Raw genomic sequence first — 22984 nt, 5'->3', positions numbered from 1 at the left:
CAGAAAGAACCATTGTAAGAAAGAGGGAGCAGTAATACATTAGTCAGTGCCAGGCTCAGTACAGCAGAACTATTTTATATGTATTATATGTTTTGCTGTCATAATATTCACAAGTTAAACTCTTACTTAGTGGGGCTATAGAAAGGATAAAGAGTGCTCAAATATAACCTTACATTTCAATGACGGTGTCTGTTGTCCAATTACTGTCACACAGTCTAATAGTTGTCGGTAGATTGTAAGCTTTTCGGGACAGGGGTTCCTAACGTAACATAATTTATACTTTATCTGTGTTTTACATATTTTCTGGTTAATGTCAACTGTATCCAGACAATTGCTGGTTTTGCATGCATTTTTCCTTATCTCAAATAAAATCTGATGGGACATTTATTACATTTACATTCACCCCAGATCGCTGCAGCTACGAGTGTTAAAGTTGAGGGTAAATGGTAACACAGCCCTAAGCAAGTGCTACAACTGAATGTATTTTATATTACATTATCCACGTGCGGCTGGATAATGTAGGCATTACCCAGAGTTCGAACGTGAACGTATCTGATTGTCTGTATCCAGCTGGTTATATATATATATATATATATATATATATATATATATATATATATATATATATTAATATATATATATATATATACACACACACACACACACACACACACATATACACGCCTCTCAATGCAAAGCTAGGCTATGTACACAGGTGAGGCTAAATTACTAAAAATAATACATGTCACTAACTAAACAAAAGGGGGCTTCCATATTGACTAATATCCCGCATCCATGCCAAGCTGTCCTTATTTATTATTTATCCAGCGTGAATATATTACAATATATATATATATATATATATATATATATATATATATATATATATATATATATATATCCACCCACACATGACCAATAGCACCAGCATGTAATGAAATTACTTGAGAGCACGTCTAGAAGCCAGAATGCAGGTAGGAGGAATCAGGGGGGGGGGGGGGCTTGTCCTTGACATGAATCGTCTGATGTCAAGCAGACAGATCTCCCACAGAGTTGGTCTGACTGCTGCTCTTTTCCTATAGTCCCTGGGTGACAAGGTGACAAGCTCAGACTTGTCCTCACCTCTCAGCTGTCAAACCAGAAAATGTAAAGCAAAGGTGATGTCTTTGATCTGCTGATCAGAGCAGCGCTCACTGTGAGAAAGCATCAGGTAAACTATTATCTGCCCAGATTGTAAAACAATTACCAGGATACACTGTTGCTGTTCGTGACCCTGTATACAGCAGCAGATAGGGTGTGTAATAAAAGCTTTTACATTCTTCAAGCCAATGAAAGCCAGGCTTGTGGCAATTACCCAATGACAGATATACATATTCAAATGAGTAGCAGCAGCATCCATCAGTCTGTGCTTAGCACGCCACTTAGAGGAGATTAGCATATTTAATTAGATTCTCCTCCAGTCTGCGTTCTACAAAACGGATCTTACCTTTTAAATATTAAGACAAATGCTCTATGGCTTTTTTACTACGATTTAATCTTCATGGGTGATATGATATTTGCAGTAATTGGTTATAATATTAATCAAGGATTCATGTAGGAGAGTTGGAGTCTTCTGTTCTCATGGGTAGGAAATGTCTATTGTTTATGGTAATTACAGAAAGTAGTAACCCTAAATATGCTTTCATTAGTAGGAAGGCAGCATGAGGCAGGGAATATCTATGCTGGTATTTCATATTACATTCCTGGTGATTATAAAGGTATCCCTGGCCATTATGCAGTGCCAGAGCTGCTGAAAACAAGGTATATCAATGTATGTCATCCATAGTAATATATGTATGATGTCACATAGCATTGCTGTAGAGCAATGAGAGGTAACTTGTGGCTGTCAGGGCATGCTGGGCCTTATGGTTCCACCTCACTTATAGAGCGGCAGGCTGTCTAAACCTGCAATATATTGTTTTAAATGATCTATTATTTTTTTGGGGCTCAGCAGTCTATTAGGGACATTTTAAAAGGAAAGGCAATGCAGGTAGTCCAGTGACCCAGCCCAAGGTAGCCCACTAGGGCATGTTGCTTAAACCCAGTCCTCAGGACCCCTAACAGCATGTTTTCCATATCTCCTTGCTTTAGCACAGGCATATTCATTACTGACTGATACATTGTAACAGATCCACAGGTGGTGTCATTATTTCCTTTGTTACCTGGAAAACATGCACTGCTAGGGGTTCTAAGGACGGAGTTTGAGAAACAGGACCGGCCCAGGGGGCATTTGTCCCCCTGCTTCCCAGCCCAGCCCAGCCAGCTCCTGCATCTGATTAATCAAGTCGTAAATATAATGTAGAATGAGTGACTTGTCCTATTGAGCTATTCATCATATTTAGAGAGCATTCACCTATAGCAGAATTCAGTTTAGCTCAATATTCAGGGACTAGATCTAAAGAATTGTGAGGTCCAAAGGTTGTAATACTACCTGCCTGTTGTCAATGCTTCTTCCCCAGTTCTCTGGGGGGGAGAGCAATGCCTCTCTATTAGTAACACATACAACAGGGTCATCAGATCAGACATGTTAATCAAAACACATAACAAATAGCTTTATTATAATGTATTTACACATTCACCTATGTGCATTTGGATGCCATGTGTTCACCACAAGCAAAGCATATTTAATATAAGCAATTAGTTTATTACAGCACTGTTCCTGGTAGATAGTGATACACAGTATTTTTGGAGCCAGTTTATCTCATTAATGCATGCCACCTGTTTTTCTAAATAGAAAACAAACACATCCAGCACGGATTCTCACCTCCTTTGGAGGTGATGCATTCAACGGCTGGCTGGCAAACTCACTGCAGCTAACCCAGTGCATAAAGCAATTGATACATAAAATCAGCTTCTTCCAATATTCAGTAATCCACAGAGATCCACACAAACCTGAAATTAAAAACTTTATTTATTTGAAATATTAACATACGGTGAGGTACAATAAAGTGAAATTGATACAAAATAAATGTAGTTCTGTTTTAGCCCACTTACGATGCGTATTGTGTTGATGACAAGTCTCTGAATGACCAATACCAGTTCTTTTAGCATCTTAAACATTACTTATAACAGATAACAGGTAAAACCTGTTGCAAGAAGATTTTGCCTTACATAAAGCAATACATTACTTACTCAGATAGAGTCCCTTTAATGACGACAACCATAATTTATACATTACTAGACAAGATCTGCCTATAGTTTTTTTTTAAAATGAAATAAGCCGAACAATTAAATACCCCCCTAAATGTACTAGTTTTGAATATATCCAATTGTGTAGCAAAAAATATTTTTTTATTTGTAAACTTGCCTGATGAAGGGGCCTCTGTGCTCTGAAAGCTACCAAATATAATATTTTATTTGGTTAGCCAATAAAGGTATGACTCCTATAATACTTTTGTCTTTTTTGACACAAAAGTATTTAACATCACAATGTATGCAATTTGAAATTTTCAATTATTATCATAAACATTACAACTAGTATATAAGCCAGTGCAACATTGAATACTACAGCTTGGAAGAGTGCAAATGTGAGAATGGTTTAACAACATTAGTTTATGATGTGCAAAAATAAAACACTGGAATGAATTCAGATTATTTACTTTCCAAAAATATAAGCAGCTGACAGGGTGACATCTAGTGGCCGTCTGAAGTTATGAACACTGAAGGAAAACTAGTTACAAAATGTGTACACAAAATAACATAACATATACTATCTTGAACTAAAATAATATACTTCGATTTCCTGGTGAGCTCTTTATACCACAAGTTTAACATCATTGCAAGATCTGCATGGATGCATGAATGCATAGATCTGCCTAGACATGCTGTCTCAAAGGGGAATTACGTTATCTTCACTTTTGCTGACTAAGACATTCCAGATAAAATATATATTAGTACAAACGGCTTTAGAGTCTACCACACCAGTGACGAGACAAGTGATGTGGTTCAATGCTGACTGAGAGCACCCTGTAATGTATATTGTTACATTGTTATTGAGGGAGATCTAGGCATTATTAATCCTCTTTAAGATAATCAAAGCAGTACATACCTTCTAAAAATCTAAGGATTCCGCTTCAAAGTAATTCTTCTACAGTGTATATTAGCCTTTACTTTAACACATCAGTTGTATTAAATTGCATCTAATTTAGAAAATGTCATAAATGACAAAGCCTCTGAGTGAGACAATATATAGAAATTAGCATTAACCTTGTGGTAGGCAATGAAGGTGGGGAACTGATCAGTGATAAATAGAAAAATCTTTCTCTTTAATCTTGTAAATAAACTCCAATATGTGTGCCCCCAAGGGATCCTCTGTCAGATCCAAGGGTTACCCCAGATTCTTTTAGGATGACTCCACTGTAAACTAAAATTCTATTTTGGGTGCTGTACATCATCATCATCATTTATTTATATAGCGCCACTAATTCCGCAGAGCTGTACAGAGAACTCACTCAGTCCCTGCCCCATTGGAGCTTACAGTCTAAATTCCCTAACATACACACACAGAGAGGGAGAGACTTGGGTCAATTTTGGTAGCAGCCAATTAACCTACCAGTATGTTTTTGGAGTGTGGGAGGAAACCCATGCAAACACAGGGAGAACATACAAACTACACACAGATAAGGCCATGGTCGGGAATCAAACTCATGACCCCAGTGCTGTGAGACAGAAGTGCTAACCACTAGGCCACTGTGCTTCTCATATAAGTTATATTATAATATTGCATGCTAATTAAATATTATCCAGCATTCACCATAATACAATCACAATCAGGAGAGGACTGGCAAATTTTAGCCCGGGGGGGCCAAGACTTGGCTCAGCAGCCAATTTTAAAGGGAAAAAAATGCAGGTGGCCCAGTGACCTGACACAGACAGCCCCTGATTGCAGTCCTTTCTCTCTTTCATACTAAGTACTTGCATAAAAGTAAAATTCACAGAGGGCAAGCATTGACAAAAGCATTGTCTGTTTAAAACTGAAAAGTGGTAGTACGAGCAAGGAAGAACATATTAGACCATTACAGGGATCAGGGGACTCATCCAGGGGGGAACCCTGGACACTAGGTAAGTAGCAATCAGATAAACTAAAAGGTAGAAGCGCAAACAAAACCTCTCCTCGACAATTATATACCACCAACAAAATATCCCATTAAAACATTTTATTAAGAAAAAATATACATAACATTATATAACCATAAATCATATTATGGGTAATTCTCAAAATAATGGAGAAACAAGCCAATGTTGAATTAAGAGCTCAAATATGAAAAGAGAGAAAACAGGTTTCTTATGACAGTCTCTGATTGTAGAACTCGATGGTGCACATTTAGATAAAATAATAAAGAATATCTATTACCGCGGTAATCAGTAGAATGTATAAAAACTTCTTTGACAACAATCCAATTATTTTTTTTTTAATTATTTTTCTGTGCCATACAAAACTTCTTATCCCATGGACAAACGGTAAATTACGGTAATAATGGAACTGAGAGTCCCTCTTGAAGTATTTGTATAAAGTGGCCGCCCGGAGTTAGCAGTCCACAAACCGCCTCTTATATTAGATTGTACTCACTGAAACAGCCAACTAATTTCCCAGCTTTGTGGGTGACGTATCATCCGATCTCACAGCAGTAGAAGACAGCGCCTTGATATACTCCACTCCCGGGAATAGAAGGTATATAGTAACATCCTTGATCAGATGTCCGTAATGTGGGTGATTGTTCTTTATGAGGCACAGCAATCAAGTCAAATGACTGAATCCAAACCTGTCTCAATCCACAGAAGAAACAATAAGCGCAGGAAGGCTTGTAACCCCAAATAATCATAAATTACTGATGCGTTTCTCCACAGTCACTTGTGGTTTCCTCAGAGATACCTATTATATATTAATTTCTTGCTATAAAAAAATCATTCATTACATCTATCCAGTTATATATATAACATACCAAAACATTCATATAAAGCTATATGTGCAAAGAATAAGGAATATAGAGAAACATAAAAAAACTTTGGCCCAACACGGGATTTTGAACCTTTAATGTCTTAGACTGTTCATTAAACCCCTACACTACTTAAGTATAGGAAGAAAAAAATGTCTCTCCTTTTTTTTTTATCCTACATCCTTAACATTTTCATTTCATTTTACCTATAATTCTTTCAGCATATAAAAGCTGTAACATAGGACTGTTTTGTCGAATTCCACCAATTGTAAAAGGGGAACTGTATTTTAGGAAAACTATTATAATGACTCTCTATCGTTACTACTGTTTTTAAGAAAATGGCAACGATCTGTCAAAGAACTCCCTTTAGGAATAATACATGACAATAATATCCATATAAATTTATATTAATATCGTCCATATAGGTATCATATAGTGTAATATTGTGTGTGTATATATATATATATATATATATATATATATATATATAAATATATATGTATATATATATAAATATCTATATAGATATATATATATATATATATATATATATATATATATATATATATATATATATATCTATATATATATATATATATATATATATATATATATCTATATCTATATATATATATATATATATCTATATATAGATATATAGATATATACACATACCGATATAGATAGATATATATATATATATATATACATACATATAAAAAATAATAATAAACCAATAAAATTAAGAGTAAGAGAGATAATGGTAAGTTATTGACATTAATCCAAATTTACATACTGGACAAGAGACAAATCATTTACAAAATAAAATATTTTAAGAATAATGGTAATATTCACAGACATCAGGGTGTACTTGGTAAACATTTATAAACATTAAGGGCCTTAATTAGAGCGGGGCGCAATTTTGCGAATGAACGTCAATGTAAAATTGCGGCCTAAAATGTATATTTTGAGTTGCAGCACAAAATACAGTGTATAGTTGTGGCTGCATCCAGATACACACTAGGCTTATCTTGATGAGGCCTGGAGTAAACATATGACAGTCATTATTATAATCTTGATGATGGTGATGACTGCCGATTAAAATAAATAAATACATTTTAAAAAAATCATGTCCATAAAAGCAGTAACCAGTACTGTAGCCTGGTCTGGTGTAGAACACGGCTGGGCTAGTCGTGCTACAACAGGGAGACATGCAAAGTATGGTTCCTCCTATCAATATGAGCCATCCCCTGTCTGGTCGGCATGTGATGGAATTCCCTAGAGGAACTGGGCACCGAAGAAGAGTACTGCCCCCCCTCCCCACGTATAGAGTCAGGAGGGGTTTAATCCTAAAACACCTGAGATTGGAGGTCATAATCAGGGCTGCCAAGAGGAATTCAGGTCCCTGGTACAACAAATTTATGGAGCCCCCCTTATAGTCGAGCATTTTTCGGGGGTGTGGTCATGCATTTGGGGAGTGGCAAATGCACCATTGGGGCGTGGCTAACATCAAAATCACTAGGCTCTCAATTCACCGGAGCGTCACATATGTCCAAGCACTCCTGACTTTCAGGACATCTAGCACCACAGTGTGGTATACAAAGAATGCAGTGTGTACACAGAGAGTTCAGTCTTGTCCTGCACCTTACATTGGGTACAACATTCACCAAAAATTGGTATTGTCCCTACTAGAATCACAACATTTCTCCTACCTGTTCTTCTCACTTTCTCCACCTGTGGCTTCCTCCACCTGTGGCTTTCTTTAGTTGCGGCTTGTCCGGATCCTGGAATGTTGAAGGACCTATTTGGAAAAAAAAATGGCTACATTTAGAAAATTACAGACAGCCCCGGCGTTAAATCAATAGCACCCACGATTAATAATTAGGCCTTCCTCCAGCCCCAACATTAAAATAATAAGTATTCACATTCAATAAATAAACCTATTCCCTTCCAAACAGCAATACCTATTTCCCGCAATCATCACTGCCATTAAATAACTCATAGTCACATTTAATAAATAGACCTCATTCTCCCTAAACACACAAAATACTGTGCCCCTTCATCACAACTACACTGTGCCCCCTTATGCTCACACTGCGCCCTCCATGCTGCTTTCCCCCCTTCTTTTTCACTCTGTGCCTCTCCCCTTTTTTTTTTAATCAGTGCTTTCTCCCCTTTTTTTTAAATCAGTGCTTCTCTCCCCTTTTTTTTTAATGAGTGCTTCTCTCCCCTTTTTTTTTTAACTAGTGCTTCTCTCCCCTTTTTTTGAATTAGTGCTTCTCTCCCCTTTTTTTTAAACAGTGTTTCTCTCCCCTTTTTTTTTAACTAGTGCTTCTCTCCCCTTTTTTTTAAATTAGTGCTTCTCTCCCACTTTTTTTTAAACAGTGCTTCTCTCCCCTTTTTTTTAAATCAGTGCTTCTCTCCCCTTTTTTTTAATGAGTGCTTCTCTCCCCCTTTTTTTTAATTAGTGCTTCTCTCCCCTTTTTTTTAAACAGTGCTTCTCTCCCCTTTTTTTTTAATTAGTGCTTCTCTCCCCTTTTTTTTAATTAGTACTTCTCTCCCCTTTTTTTTTAATTAGTGCTTCTCTCCCCTTTTATTTAATTAGTGCTTCTCTCCCCTTTTTTTTAATTAGTGCTTCTCTCCCCTTTTTTTTAATTAGTGCTTCTCTCCCCTTTTTTTTAAACAGTGCTTCTCTCCCCTTTTTTTTTAATTAGTGCTTCTCTCCCCTTTTTTTTAATTAGTACTTCTCTCCCCTTTTTTTTTAATTAGTGCTTCTCTCCCCTTTTATTTAATTAGTGCTTCTCTCCCCTTTTTTTTAATTAGGGCTTCTCTCCCCTTTTATTACTCTCAGCCTCTCTCCCCTGTTTTTTTACTCCCTCTTCTTTATAGCACTGTCCCTTTCTGTTTCCCTCCCCTTGCCTCTCCGTTTCTTTACTTACCTTTTGTTAGCTTCTTTCTTTTCTTCTCTTCTCTTCTGTCTTCTCTTCTTTCTTCTGGTCTTGTCTGGCGCTCCTCACTGACTGCCGGGAGTTACTTGATGACGTCACGCCCGGCAGTCAGTGTGAATGGAGCAGAGAGGAAGGAGGGACGCGGCGCCATGGTCACGTGAGAATGATTTTTTTTTCTGATTTTTTTTTTTTCGTTCCAGCTCCCCCCACCAACGACAGGCCAAATCCCCCCCCCCCCCGCGGAAAAAAATAAATAAAAAAATAATAAAAAAAATGACAAAAGAGAAACATTTTATTAAAAAATTAAAATTAAAAATTAGCACGCGAGGGCCTGGACCGGGCCCCCTGGCAAGCCCGGGTAAAATCTACCCGCCCCCCCCCTCTCGGCAGCCCTGGTCATAATTGACTACTGGTAAGGATATCATAGGCATAATACAATCAGGAGAAAGAAAGGGTTTATTGACCACACTCAATTAGGTATCACAGTTTAAATGAGAAATGCTTGTTTGTTATGGCTGTGAATATGGGATTCAATCAAACAGTGCTCTTAAAATACATCCAAATATTTAACATAAATATGAACTGTAGCTAAATAGATTTTCTGTGTATGTTTTCATAAGCAATACTTGTTTTATAGTATTACTTCGCCACCTTGTGGACATCTGGACAAAATATCATACACAAAATAAATAAACAACCCTCTAAATCAGTGTTTCTCAACTCCAGTCTTCAGGAGCCGCTAGCAGTACATGTTTTCCATATCTCCTAGCTGGAGCACAGGTGTATTCATTACTGACTGACACAGTGTAGCAGGTGGTATAATTATTTCACTGGTCACCTGGCAATCCTGCACTGTTAGTGGGTCCTGAGGACTGGAGTTGAGAAACACTGCTCTAAATGGAAGTTCTTTTCCATGTAACCAGGGCTGGTGCTAGCATGTCTGGCGCCCCCCTGCAAAAAAAATTGATTTTCACCCTCCTCTTTTATAAAGTTTTTGTTCGTTCAGTAATGCTTTTCTTCTTTTAATACAAATCATATAAGCTTTAATATAGAGAGTAATGCATTTAAATAAATACATTAAACAGAAAACATGTATTGCTATATGAATATTATAAATGAAGAATATGTATTCTTTGTAATAAAATTTTATATTTGTGGCAAATTAGTTTGGTGAGAAATACAGAAGAGAAAAAAATGCCCCTCCTTTATTACACTGTGCACTGCTTCATCATACTGTGCCCTACTTCATCACACTGTGTCCCCCTTCATCACACTGTGCCCTCTTTCATCACACTGTGCCCCCCTTTCATCACACTGTGCCCCCCCTTTCATCACACTGTGCCCCCCTTTCATCACACTGTGCCCCCCTTTCATCATACTGCACCCCCCCTTTCATCACACTGTGCGCCCTCCTTCATCTCACTGTGCCCTACTTCATCACACTGTGTCCCCCTTCATCACACTGTGCCCTCTTTCATCACACTGTGCCCCCCTTTCATCACACTGTGCCCCCCCTTTCATCACACTGTGCCCCCCTTTCATCACACTGTGCCCCCTTTTCATCATACTGTGCCCCCCTTTCATCACACTGTGCCCCCCTTTCATCATACTGCACCCCCCCTTTCATCACACTGTGCGCCCTCCTTCATCTCACTGTGTCCTACTTCATCATACTGTGTCCCCCTTCATCACACTGTGCCCTCTTTCATCACACTGTGCTCCCCTTTCATCACACTGTGCCCCCTTTCATCACACTGTGCCCTCCTTCATCACACTGTGCCCCCCCTTATCACACTGTGCCCCCCTTTCATCACACTGTGTCCCCCCTTTCATCACACTGTGCCCCCCTTTCATCACACTGTGCCCCCCTTTCATCACACTGTGCCCCCTTTCATCACGCTGTGCCCTCCTTCATCATGCTGTGCCCTCCTTTATCATACTGTGCCCCCCCTTTCATCACACTGTGCCCCCCCTTTCATCACACTGTGCCCTCCTTCATTACACTGTGCCCTCCTTCATCACACTGTGCCCCCCTTTCATCACATTATGCCCCCCTTTCATCACACTGTGCCCTCCTTTTCATCACACTGTGCCCTCCCTCATGACACTGTACCCTCCCTCATGACACTGTACCCTCCTTCATGACACTGTGCCCCCTTTAATCACACTGTGCCCCCTTTAATCACACTGTGCCCTCCTGTATCACACTGTGCCCTCCTTCATCATACTGTGTCCCCCTTCATCACACTGTGCCCTCTTTCATCACACTGTGCTCCCCTTTCATCACACTGTGCCCCCTTCATCACACTGTGTCCCCCTTCATCATACTGTGTCCCCCTTCATCACACTGTGCCCTCTTTCATCACACTGTGCTCCCCTTTCATCACACTGTGCCCCCCTTTCATCACACTGTGCCCCCTTTCATCACACTGTGTCCTACTTCATCATACTGTGTCCCCCTTCATCACACTGTGCCCTCTTTCATCACACTGTGCTCCCCTTTCATCACACTGTGCCCCCTTCATCACACTGTGTCCCCCTTCATCACACTGTGCCCTCTTTCATCACACTGTGCTCCCCTTTCATCACACTGTGCCCCCTTTCATCACACTGTGCCCTCCTTCATCATACTGTGCCCCCCCTTCATCACACTGTGCCCCCCTTTCATCACACTGTGTCCCCCCTTTCATCACACTGTGCCCCCCTTTCATCACACTGTGCCCCCCCTTTCATCACACTGTGCCCCCTTTCATCACGCTGTGCCCTCCTTCATCATGCTGTGCCCTCCTTTATCATACTGTGCCCCCCCTTTCATCACACTGTGCCCCCCCTTTCATCACACTGTGCCCTCCTTCGTTACACTGTGCCCTCCTTCATCACACTGTGCCCCCCTTTCATCACATTATGCCCCCCTTTCATCACACTGTGCCCTCCTTTTCATCACACTGTGCCCTCCCTCATGACACTGTACCCTCCCTCATGACACTGTACCCTCCTTCATGACACTGTGCCCCCTTTAATCACACTGTGCCCCCTTTAATCACACTGTGCCCTCCTGTATCACACTGTGCCCTCCTTCATTACACTGTGCCCCCCTTTTCATCACACTGTCCCTCCTTCATCACACTGTGCCCTCTTCAATCACACTGTGCCCCCCTTCATCACACTGTGCCCTCCTTCATCACACTGTGCCCTCTTCAATCACACTGTGCCCACCTTCATCACACTATGACCTCCATCATCTCACTGTACCCTCCTTCATCATCACTCTTTTGCTCCTCCATCACACTGTTTCCACTTTATTAAATTGTGCCACCTTTATCAAACTGCCATTTTCATCACACTATTTGAGATAAATAAATGATTGTCCAATTTGATCGCTGTGGTTCCAAAGCACAATAACTATTTATTAGGATGCAAGGGGATCATCAGGATGATGTGGTGGGTTTGGGGATTCACCAGGTGGATGTTTAGCTCTCAGCCCTGTGCAGCATCAATTGATCTGACCTGGAGTGTAGTGAAAATGCTATGATGATATCATCACCCTAAAAGTTCACTAGATATCACTGTTTAATGTTTATAGCGACATAGGCAGAGATAGATGTTAGTTAGATTAGATGTTAAATATGTTATTTGTATGTTGTAACTAAAAAATCTGAATAAAAATACTTTATTGACAAGATGCAAGGGGATCACATATGTAAAGTAAACATATTTTACAATAATAATCAGATGCAGGAAAAAAGGAAATGTAAAGAGAACAGAAAGATATATATCCCAGACTAGCGCGTGTGGCCAGCACAAGAGCTTTCAGCTAGGTACACAATACAGAAAATTTCTCACGATATGATATATTTTACTCAGCTTTAAAATAGTCAGTGTAGGACATTTCATTCACTTGAGATAGGGTCATAAATTATATTCAATGCTGACATCAGTTTCAATTGTACAGGTTACACAGGACAATGTTCATTGTTACAATGTTGATTTTAGGATAGGAGCTAGTGAATTTAGCACAGACAGAGACAATGAGGATTGTACTAACCACTTTCAATGCTGCACGTAGAATAGAGTTTGTTTGACATCTCAGGCTAATGTTGAATCTTTACCAATGCTTAGTAAATGAATACTGGTACAATTTAAATATATTTAATGTCTAACTAGCTAAGTTAGTACAGCCTTAAAATGTTTGTTTTCGAGTAGATACCTAATACAATGGGAGAGCAATCCTCATTGTCCTAAGATTCCTTTGCTAAAATAGAATCCTTAGCCATTCCTATTGCAAAAATGAGTATATATGCGAATACAGTGATATTAATAAAACAAGCAATGCGGATACATTTCGCCGTTACCACCACATTACTGGTGACATGCCATCGCTTGTCTCATCGAATTGTAATCGCATTGTACACAGGAAAAGCAACTTACGAGTAATTCAGATTGATTGATTTGACTGATATTTTAATTTATCTTAAACAACACTTTTGCCTCTTCTTCACACTGTGCCCCCTCCATCATCACACTGTGCCCCCTCCTTCATCACATTGTGCCCCTTCATCATCAAGCTTTTGCTCCTCCATCACACTGTTTCCCCTTTATTACACTGTGTCACCTTTATCAAACTGTCCGTTTCATCACACTCTTGCCTCTCCATCACACTCTTGCCTCTCCATCACACTGTGCCCCATCATCACGCTGTGCCCCCCCCCCCCTTTATCACACTATGAGCTCCTTCATCATCACACTTTTGATCGTTCATCAACTGTTTCCCCTTCATGCCACCTCTATCAAACTGCCCCCTCCATCACCCTGTGCCCCAGTCATCACACTGCACCCCCTCAGATCCTTACTTACATTTCTATGAGCAATTGTTATTCTTTCTTCTCTTCCTTTCCTGTCTTCTAGCTCCTATGGGTACCGCTCTTCACTGACAGTGTCGGGGCGTCATGCCCGACAGTGAGTGAGAAGGGAACAGGGAGAAGAGTGCCGCTGCAGGTGATGAATGCAGCTGTCAGTATTTTTTTTTTTTACTGGGCACCTCTCAGGCATGGCGCCCCCTCCGTGCTTGCTGCGCTTATCATGTCCCGCTGGCCCTGCATTTAACCTGGACAATTTCTCCAGTGACTTCAATAACATTTCTTTCCTTAATCCTTCAATAATAGCAGTTTCTCATAGAAAGTTATAAATATTAGGCTGGGAGCAATCTGCACAGTGACCTCATCACCGTGCTCTCGTCTGTCACTGACTGGGAGCAGCCGCATCACACCAAGAATGTCTAGGTAAGTTCATTGGGGTGGGGGGTTTGAAGAGGCCTGGGGAGGGGGGAATGAATGTGGGTTTTTTTTCATTATTATGTTAAATTTGTCTCTCCTGATGTGGTGACACTGATAGGACGGGGGCACACCATGCAGCGATGACCGTGCATGGTCTGCGCTCTTCAACATATGTTTATTCCTTTCTTTATATTTTGGCTTTAGTGTTTTTCTAAACTCTAATAACTACTTACATTTAATTCATAAAAATGTTTAAATTAAGAGTTTTGGAAAATTATGTAAAACAAGGACAGTATTATTTGTGTAGAAATACAAGTTGTCCACCTCAGAGTGGGCTCTCACTAACCCACTGAGTCACAGTTTCCTTTTAAATTACCAGAAAAACAATGTTCTCTTCTGTTGCTGTGAGTTTGTGAACCTTGATATCGCCAACAAAATCGATGTTTTTGTTTTATATTCTTGCAACAAGAATGGGGGTCTGAATTGTATATCACCCATGGGATACTAATGATGAAAATAGGGGTCTGCACTGATAGGCTGAGAGCATGATGCCACAGTGATAAGGTCACCACATGGCGCAATCCCAGTCTGTGGCTAAGTGACACCCAGGGCCCAGTGGCCCTGGGTGTCAGGGCATGCTGGCACTTGTGGTTCTCCAAGTGTCAGCATGCCCTGGCAGCCATGGGTATGCTGCACGCTTTTTTAATTTATTTATTTTTAACACTGTTTACTGCCAGCTGTACAGCTGCTGGATCCGTTGACATTGCTGAATTTATGTAGACATTTTGGCTGTCGGCAATCACAATGTTGGTATTTTATCAGTGTTGGTGAAATTGAAATATCGGCATTTATCCAGTCGGCATTTTAATGTCGGCAGAATAAGTGTCGGCAATATGTAATCAATGCCTTCTACAATCCTCTAACTGCTTCCAGACACCTTATCTACCACACTCCTCCTACCTGTTGCCAAAAACCCGTTCAGCCACACTCCCTTTTCCTTTTTCCAGATACCCCATGTTTCACATTTCCTCTCCCTGCTGCCAGACACCCCATCTGCCACACTCCTCTTCTTCCAGACACCCCATTTGCCACACTCCCCTTCTTCCGGGCACCCCATCTGCCACACTCCCATTCTTCCGGACACCATCAGCCACACTCCCTTTTCCTTTTTCCAGATACCCCATGTTTCACATTTCCTCTCCCTGCTGCCAGACACCCCATCTGCCACACTCCTCTTCTTCCAGACACCCCATTTGCCACACTCCCCTTCTTCCAGACATCCCATCTGCCACACTCCCCTTCTTCCAGACACCCCATCTGCCACACTCCCCTTCTTCCAGACACCCCATCTGCCACACTCCCATTCTTCCGGACACCCCATCTGCCACACTCCCCTTCTTCCGGACACCCCATCTGCCACACTCCCCTTCTTCCAAACAGCCCATATTCCACACTCCCCTTCTTCCAGACAGCCCATATTCCACACTCCCCTTCTTCCAGACACCCCATCTGCCACACTCCCCTTCTTCCGGACACCCCATCTTCCACACTCCCCTTCCAGACACCCCATCTGCCACACTCCCATTCTTCCGGACACCCCATCTGCCACACTCCCCTTCTTCCAGACACCCCATCTGCCACACTCCCCTTCTTCCGGACACCCCATCTGCCACACTCCCCTTCTTCCGGACACCCCATCTTCCACACTCCCCTTCCAGACACCCCATCTGCCACACTCCCCTTCTTCCGGACACCCCATCTGCCACACTCCCCTTCTTCCAGACAGCCCATATTCCACACTTCCCCTCTCAGCTTCCAGACACCACATGTACCACACTCCCCCTCCTTGTGGCCAGTCACCCCATCTGCCATACTCCCCTTCACTGCTTCCAGACACCCCATCTGCCATACTCTCCTTCCCTGTTCAGACACCACATCTGCCACACTCCCCTACCTGTTGCCATACACCCCATCTTCCACACTCGCCTTCCCTGTTCAACACCCCATCTTCCACAATCCTCATTCCTGCTGCCAGACACCCCATCTACTATACTCCCCCTACCTGTTGCCATAGACCCCATCTTTCACCCTCCCACTCCCTGCTGTCAACCACCCAATTTTACACACTGCCAGTCCCTGCTTCCAGACACACACTTCCCAACTGTCAGTCACCCAATACTAACGCTAGCCCTACTAACACATTGCTCCTTCTTACCAACTACCATTTGTCTCTACCAGGCTCCAGGCTGGTCTTGCTTCATAGCTTTTATAGCTGCAGTGGACCATTCAGTGAGAAGACAGAGGAGAGATAAAAAAAAAGACAGGAGAGAGAAAAAAAAGAAAGAAGGGTTGCATTTTGACATACGTAGATACATGTACAATATTTTTTATATATTGCAGTTATTATACATATATTATTGTTTTTATCTGTTAGGTTTTCAAAAATAGCATTTAAGTTCCATAATATTTAAATATAGATAACATATAACTTGTATTTTTTATTAAGCGTATTTAAGTGAATTAAGTATTTTTACTTCCTTTTAGTACCCGTTAATTGTCAATTATATGGATGTCATTGTAGATCGCATTTCCACTTGCGCCACAGTTTTCAAACCTTCCTCTGCCTGACTGATGTGATGACTTCTTCTTTGACTTGAGGCTGGCAGTGAGCGATTTGAAAAAAGCGATTTAATTAGATAAAGCAGCACAGTGTTAAGGAGCTACAGTGGTGTCAGTTTGTTTCCCATGGATTGTAATAGGTGAGACTCCAGTGAACTAACATAGCTACATTGCAAGTTTATAATCTGCCACTATGAACAGTTACTTGTACTATTTTTTTGTGATTTATGCCTGACATATTTTTTAGTACTTGTAATTACTTTATGTTATTATTATTGTTGTTGTTATTATTATTATTAATAATATTATTATTATTATTATTATTATTATTATTATATTATGCTGCATATGTAAACAGTCAGCATTTAATGAAGCGCTCAGCCAGTAAAAAAAATAAATGGAGAAAGCTCACAATAGAGACTGTAAACTGTGGTCTATGGGTTAATTGTTTGTCGGAGAGAGTAGTTGTGACATAAAAACTTTTATATACATATATCTAGTTGGTTGCATTGGGTAACAGTTTGCGAACCACTGGCATAAGCAATGTTCCTGCATTTGTGTTATGAGCCCTAAATAAATACTTATGTTGTACGGCATGGTAAGTATATTTTCTAATTTATTGAATTTCTTTCTTCCCCTTTTATTGAAGTCTCATAAGTTTATTCAGCCTTCGTCTCCTGTTTTTTTATGATGTGCTCAGTTCATTAGACAGTAATACCACCATGTTGTCAGCAGCAGTAAAGCAGGGTTTGCAAGAGTCTATGAATGCAAACCTCATTTGTTCAAGGGAGAGATGGCCCCCTAGTAACAAGCAGCCCACCCTCCCGTCATAATATAAAATCCCTGACTGTTGCTCTTTATTGTAAATGTAAGTACCTCACGTTCATGTCCTCATTCATTGCAGGACAGAAGCCAACAAACAGGGACAACTCTCCACTGTTCAATACTAGAATAGGAGACAAATAAGCCCAAGATAATGGTGGAGGCATAAGAGACGTTGGGGTATATTTACTAGACTGAGGGTTTGAAATACTGGAGATGTTGCCTATAGCAACCAATCAGATTCTAGCTGTCATTTTGTAAAACATACTAAATAATTGATAACTAGAATCTGATTGGTTGCTATAAGCAACATCTCCACTTTTTGAAACCCGCAGTTTAGTAAATACACCCCTTTGAGTTGATTCTACACTGGGATCCTAAAATGTTACATCATGCATTTACCACATATTCCCTTTAGAGTTCTCATACAATTAATTTTTGCTCAGATCTGTTAATAAATTCTTATAACTGTATTATTAGATGGGGTTTTCTATGCTAAACCCCTACTACAGCTGCTTCTCAAAGTTTTAGGATGAGATGGTCATCAACGGTGAACTTCCATGAAATCTGAAGTGATTAGACATAAGCTCCTTGGGGGATGGAGTCTGATCACATGACCATGTATCTGAGAGGGGGAGGTTTGCAATACCACCAGCTGTAGCTAGGTGGCAAGCCTTACGTAGAACAAATGAGTGCGCTACTGCAGGTGGCAGTCACATCGTTACTCGTGAAGTTGTGTAATTGAGAACAGAATTTCATGCATAGTGTTATCATTTGTTTTGTGCTGTCAATTGTCAATACATACAATTTATATTTTCTGTAAAAAAAATAACTTAAAGCGCAGCATTAATTGACATAAACACAGGTATGTCCAGTTATGTGAAAATGTACCTGTAGGTAGAAGTGTAAAAATGATTAATAAAAATGCTTACTTTTATTTTGTGAGTGATTAAAAAAATTGTTATACTGTTAATACACCGACAGGTTAGTAATTCAATTGACTAATTATAGCTTTGAAGAGTCTGCACTCTAATCAGGATTTGCAATTACATTTAAGTAGATACCGACTTAGATAATAATTTCCTAATTTTAACCATGTCATAACTTTTATCAAGCTTCAAATTACATATATTGTATTGCAGACTCTATTCAGTATAAATATCCCCAACATTCTACAATCAGTCCAACTATCTTCTGGAATAATTCAGGAAAATACTTGTATATATTTAATTAACTATATAAACATATAATGTTTTAAATGTAATGTGTACAAGAAATAATAGAGCAGATTAACACTTCGCAGATTTTCTGGTCGAATTTTCCAAAACATTTTTCGGAGGGGGCTTGTCTGGGGAGAGTGGGCTCCTTCTGGTCCGTGGAGCTGGCTGTGCTGATGTCAGCTCTATCTCTGAAGATAGCCCGGTCAGGGTACCCTGGTTTGCTGAAGAGGAGCTTTCAGGAGACGGACTGTACGTTTTTGCTTGGCATCAAAACCTGTGGTTCCATGGAGCATAAATAAAAGTCCGCAGTCTGTTCAAGAGCAACCTACATGCTTCACCTAGAGCACACGAAGGTGCATTCTACCTTCTGCTGTTGGGTTTCTTCGTGAGGAAACACATTTAACGCATGTAATGTATAAAGGACTGTGGGAAAATTCTCTGGTTTTTGCACCCTTGGAGCTAATCTTTAACCTATATGGAAATGTGCACACTTTTTTTATTCTGTGGTTGTGTTTAACAATACAAGCATTAAGGAGTGGTTATTATTGGTGTGTTGCTCTCCAATCTTAAGAATGTGGATGAGCTGCCATTTATATCTTCTAGTATAGCAATGTATGAAGACAGAAATATGTGTGACTAATAACCAAAACAGCTGCAATTATCTTGTCAAACACAAAACTTCTGGTGGTTTCCAAAAGTTCATATGATAATATAATGATTTACGGCTGGTAATGAGGTAGACCTGTATTGTCATCTGCAGTCCTAGCAGAGAATTGTACATTACATATACTCTGTGCAGGTACTATAAACAACATATTGTTATACTTTATATATTGCAAATTGAATACATTGAAAGAATCATACTAAACCTATGATTTAAATGTGTAGGACATTATACTCGATTCTGAATAAAAAGAACCTGTGCCTGTAGCTGGTGATACAGGTTACCTTTAAATGTATTCTTTAGACTCAAAAGCCAAATAAAGGGTATTCAATTAGTTGCGATGCTCCACCGAATATAGCGGCTGCACACATTTGCAGGTACTATGGTACCTCAACATTGCGGCTAATTGAGTGGGGTGCGAGGAGTCTACGGGGTTCAAAGAGAAATCCGCGATGTTACGTTGCAGAGGAGGGCCTTACGTGGACGTTCTGGAGGCACTCTGCGGCTAATTGAATACCCCCCAAAGTGTAAGGTAAAAGAAAACCCAAGGAGATTGCATAAGCTCCTGAATGTATATCAGATGGGTGAGCAAGTGCTTTTATTGATGACATTTTCTTAATTGTGTGTATGTGTATATATATATATATATGTATTTATTTATTTATATTCCGAGAGACCTACCTGTTTTTATTCATTAGCAGGTGCTGATTAAATAACTCTGGCTAGGGATTGGCTAAAGAGGGTTTAAATACCAAGCAGAATGGATAAACACATATGTGCCTCTGGTGAAAACACTGAGTGTGAAAACACGCGTCAGGGATTGTCACAATTTTATTTTGATTGCGGGACATAATTTAAAAGTGCAGGAAGCAAGTCAAGAAGCTTCTAGCGAACCAGGCCCCTTTAAGCCAACGTGATCTGACTGCACCGCCCGCTGGCTGCTATGTGAGTGGGGTAGGATAGTGCAAATGAGAAATGCCAACCAGACTTATAGCGATATGGTAAACACGAAGGTTGTCGTTCCCGACATAGCTGTAATGCAATAATAAATATACTAATCAGTATGGCGCTCCCCTTAATGTGCAGCCAAATACGTATCAAAAGGAACCACTAAACCTCTATATCATAACCAAATGAAGTTGTAGTGATACGTACATCAGGCACTCATTCATAGACACAAGGAGATGCTAGTCCTTCTCTTATTATAAGAAATGGATGTGAAGGAAACAATGGTCTGTTCTGAGGAGCAACGCACACAACCTTATCTAGAAAATAAACTCACAACATAGAAACCAACACATAGTGTAGTAAATTTAACACAGAGATGAAATGTAATAATCTGTGTAAATCTGTGTCCTGTTCACTGTGAGGAATTTATAGATGTGGCTTCACCCGTGATGCTAATATTTAAACCCACCAGGATCTATATATGGTTAAAAGATTCCAAATGATTTCAAGCCTTCAAACCAACACTCCATTTTCATGCACATGTTCCCACAGTATTACAGCTTCTCCAGTCCCCCAAGGACAAATAAAACAGCAATGGACAATATATAGTGCATTACCTCTTTAATATACAATAAAACAATAAAACACGGAAAACAATAAAAAACAGTACAGAGACCATGAATAACAAATGGACTCATACCCACTGCTCCGATAAGATGAAACACCCAACGCGTTTTGACTTATGCATGAAAGTCTTTATCAAGGCTAGATGAGGTTGTGTGCGTTGCTCCTCAGAACAGACCATTGTTTCCTTCACATCCATTTCTTATAATAAGAGAAGGACTAGAATCTCCTCGTGTCTATGAATGAGCGCCTGATGTACGTGTCACTACCATTTCTTATAGTGCAAATACAGTCTGTTTTAAAAAAAATGACAGACAACAATTGCGGTACTTGAAGATACCGTCACACAGATGGACGTCAGTTTGAAGAGCGACACTTACATTCCTCCTGTTAAGGGGGCAATGCAAGGAGCCAGCAGGTGTACAGCGTACAAGCCTTTCTAAAAACCATTGTATACCTGCTGGCTCCTTGCATTGCCCCCTTAACAGCAGGAATGTAAGTGTCGCTCTTCAAACTGACGTCCATCTGTGTGACGGTATCTTCAAGTACCGCAATTGTTGTCTGTTATTTTTTAAAACAGCCTTCGCGTTTACCGTGTCACTATAAGGGGCACATTTATCATTTATCGGACAAAACGAGAAATACTTATCAATCCTTATCGCATGGATAAGGATTGATGTATTTCTCAAATTTATTAAAAATGGATCACAGAAACAGCAGTTCCGAAAAACTGCTGTTTCTGTGATAAAAAAAAAACCACACTCACCACTGGCTCTTCTGTCGCGCTGTCTCCGGATCTCCTCCTCTTCGGCTTACTTTATCTTCTTCATGCTACTGCGCATGTGCTGACCGGAGAGCTTGAGGCTGTGACAGGGAGGGATCACAAGATCACTCCCTGCGCATGCGCTGTCCAACTCTGCTCTCCGGAGCAGAGCTGGACATACCAAAGAGCACAACTTTTACAAGTAATTCCTATGATGTACGCCAGCTTCAGCTGTCGTACATTAACACAACAAGTTCCCGAAAAAAATATTTTTTCGGGACTTGTTAGATTGCGGCCAGGAGCAGTCACCATTCTGTTGAATGGTGACTGCTCGCAAAAACGATCAGGAGTGCAAAGCAGCAGATATCAATGATATCTGCTGCGATGCACCTTTAATAAATTTGCGGAGAGTACATCCTGGCCTAATTTACACGGTAAGTGCACGATAGTGCACTACTGTGCTTTCTTAAATATACCCCTAGGTCTGGTCGGGATTTTATTATTCGCAGAAATGACTACCACCGGTTTATTCTCTGAGAGTGCTGTTAGGATTCATTTCCTGCTGATCATGTCCCTGTAATGTTTATATTATTAATGTTGAAAAAAACCCACAAGTCTTGTGTTGATATTTTGGGTGTGAGGGAATAGGCCGACAGATACTGCACTGCCTCACGGCATTTCACACATCAGTGTTGTGACGTTGACTTTAGAGTTGGCTTTAAGGGGTCATTGATCCTTATGGTGACTGCATCAAATATCAATTACAGCTTTTTTCATGACCTTGGGATACAACACAATGTAGAAAAAATAGAACATGCAACAAGTATTTTGCTTTGCCGGAGTAACATTAGAACTGATAACATGAATTTGATATGGGAGCCATATAAGCGAAGAGGATTCTTTTTCAAATGCAGGAAAACTCTCTATGTCATTGAGCCCTTAACCACACAAACATAAGGTTTAAATATTACAGATGATGTTACAAATATTGACAATGATAAACCATATAAACAATAAGAACATAATATTTTCAAAGCCTAAAGTGGCTCTCTAATCTATTACTGTTTATTCAAGCCGTTTCACAAAAGAGTGAATGTCATTTCATCAATAATTATGTATTAATCAAGG

Source organism: Mixophyes fleayi, chromosome 1 (assembly GCF_038048845.1).
Source record: "Mixophyes fleayi isolate aMixFle1 chromosome 1, aMixFle1.hap1, whole genome shotgun sequence".
NCBI classification, from domain to species: Eukaryota; Metazoa; Chordata; class Amphibia; order Anura; family Limnodynastidae; genus Mixophyes; species Mixophyes fleayi.
The sequence above is the reverse complement of the archived record's forward strand: the minus strand, read 5'-3'. Positions refer to the sequence as shown.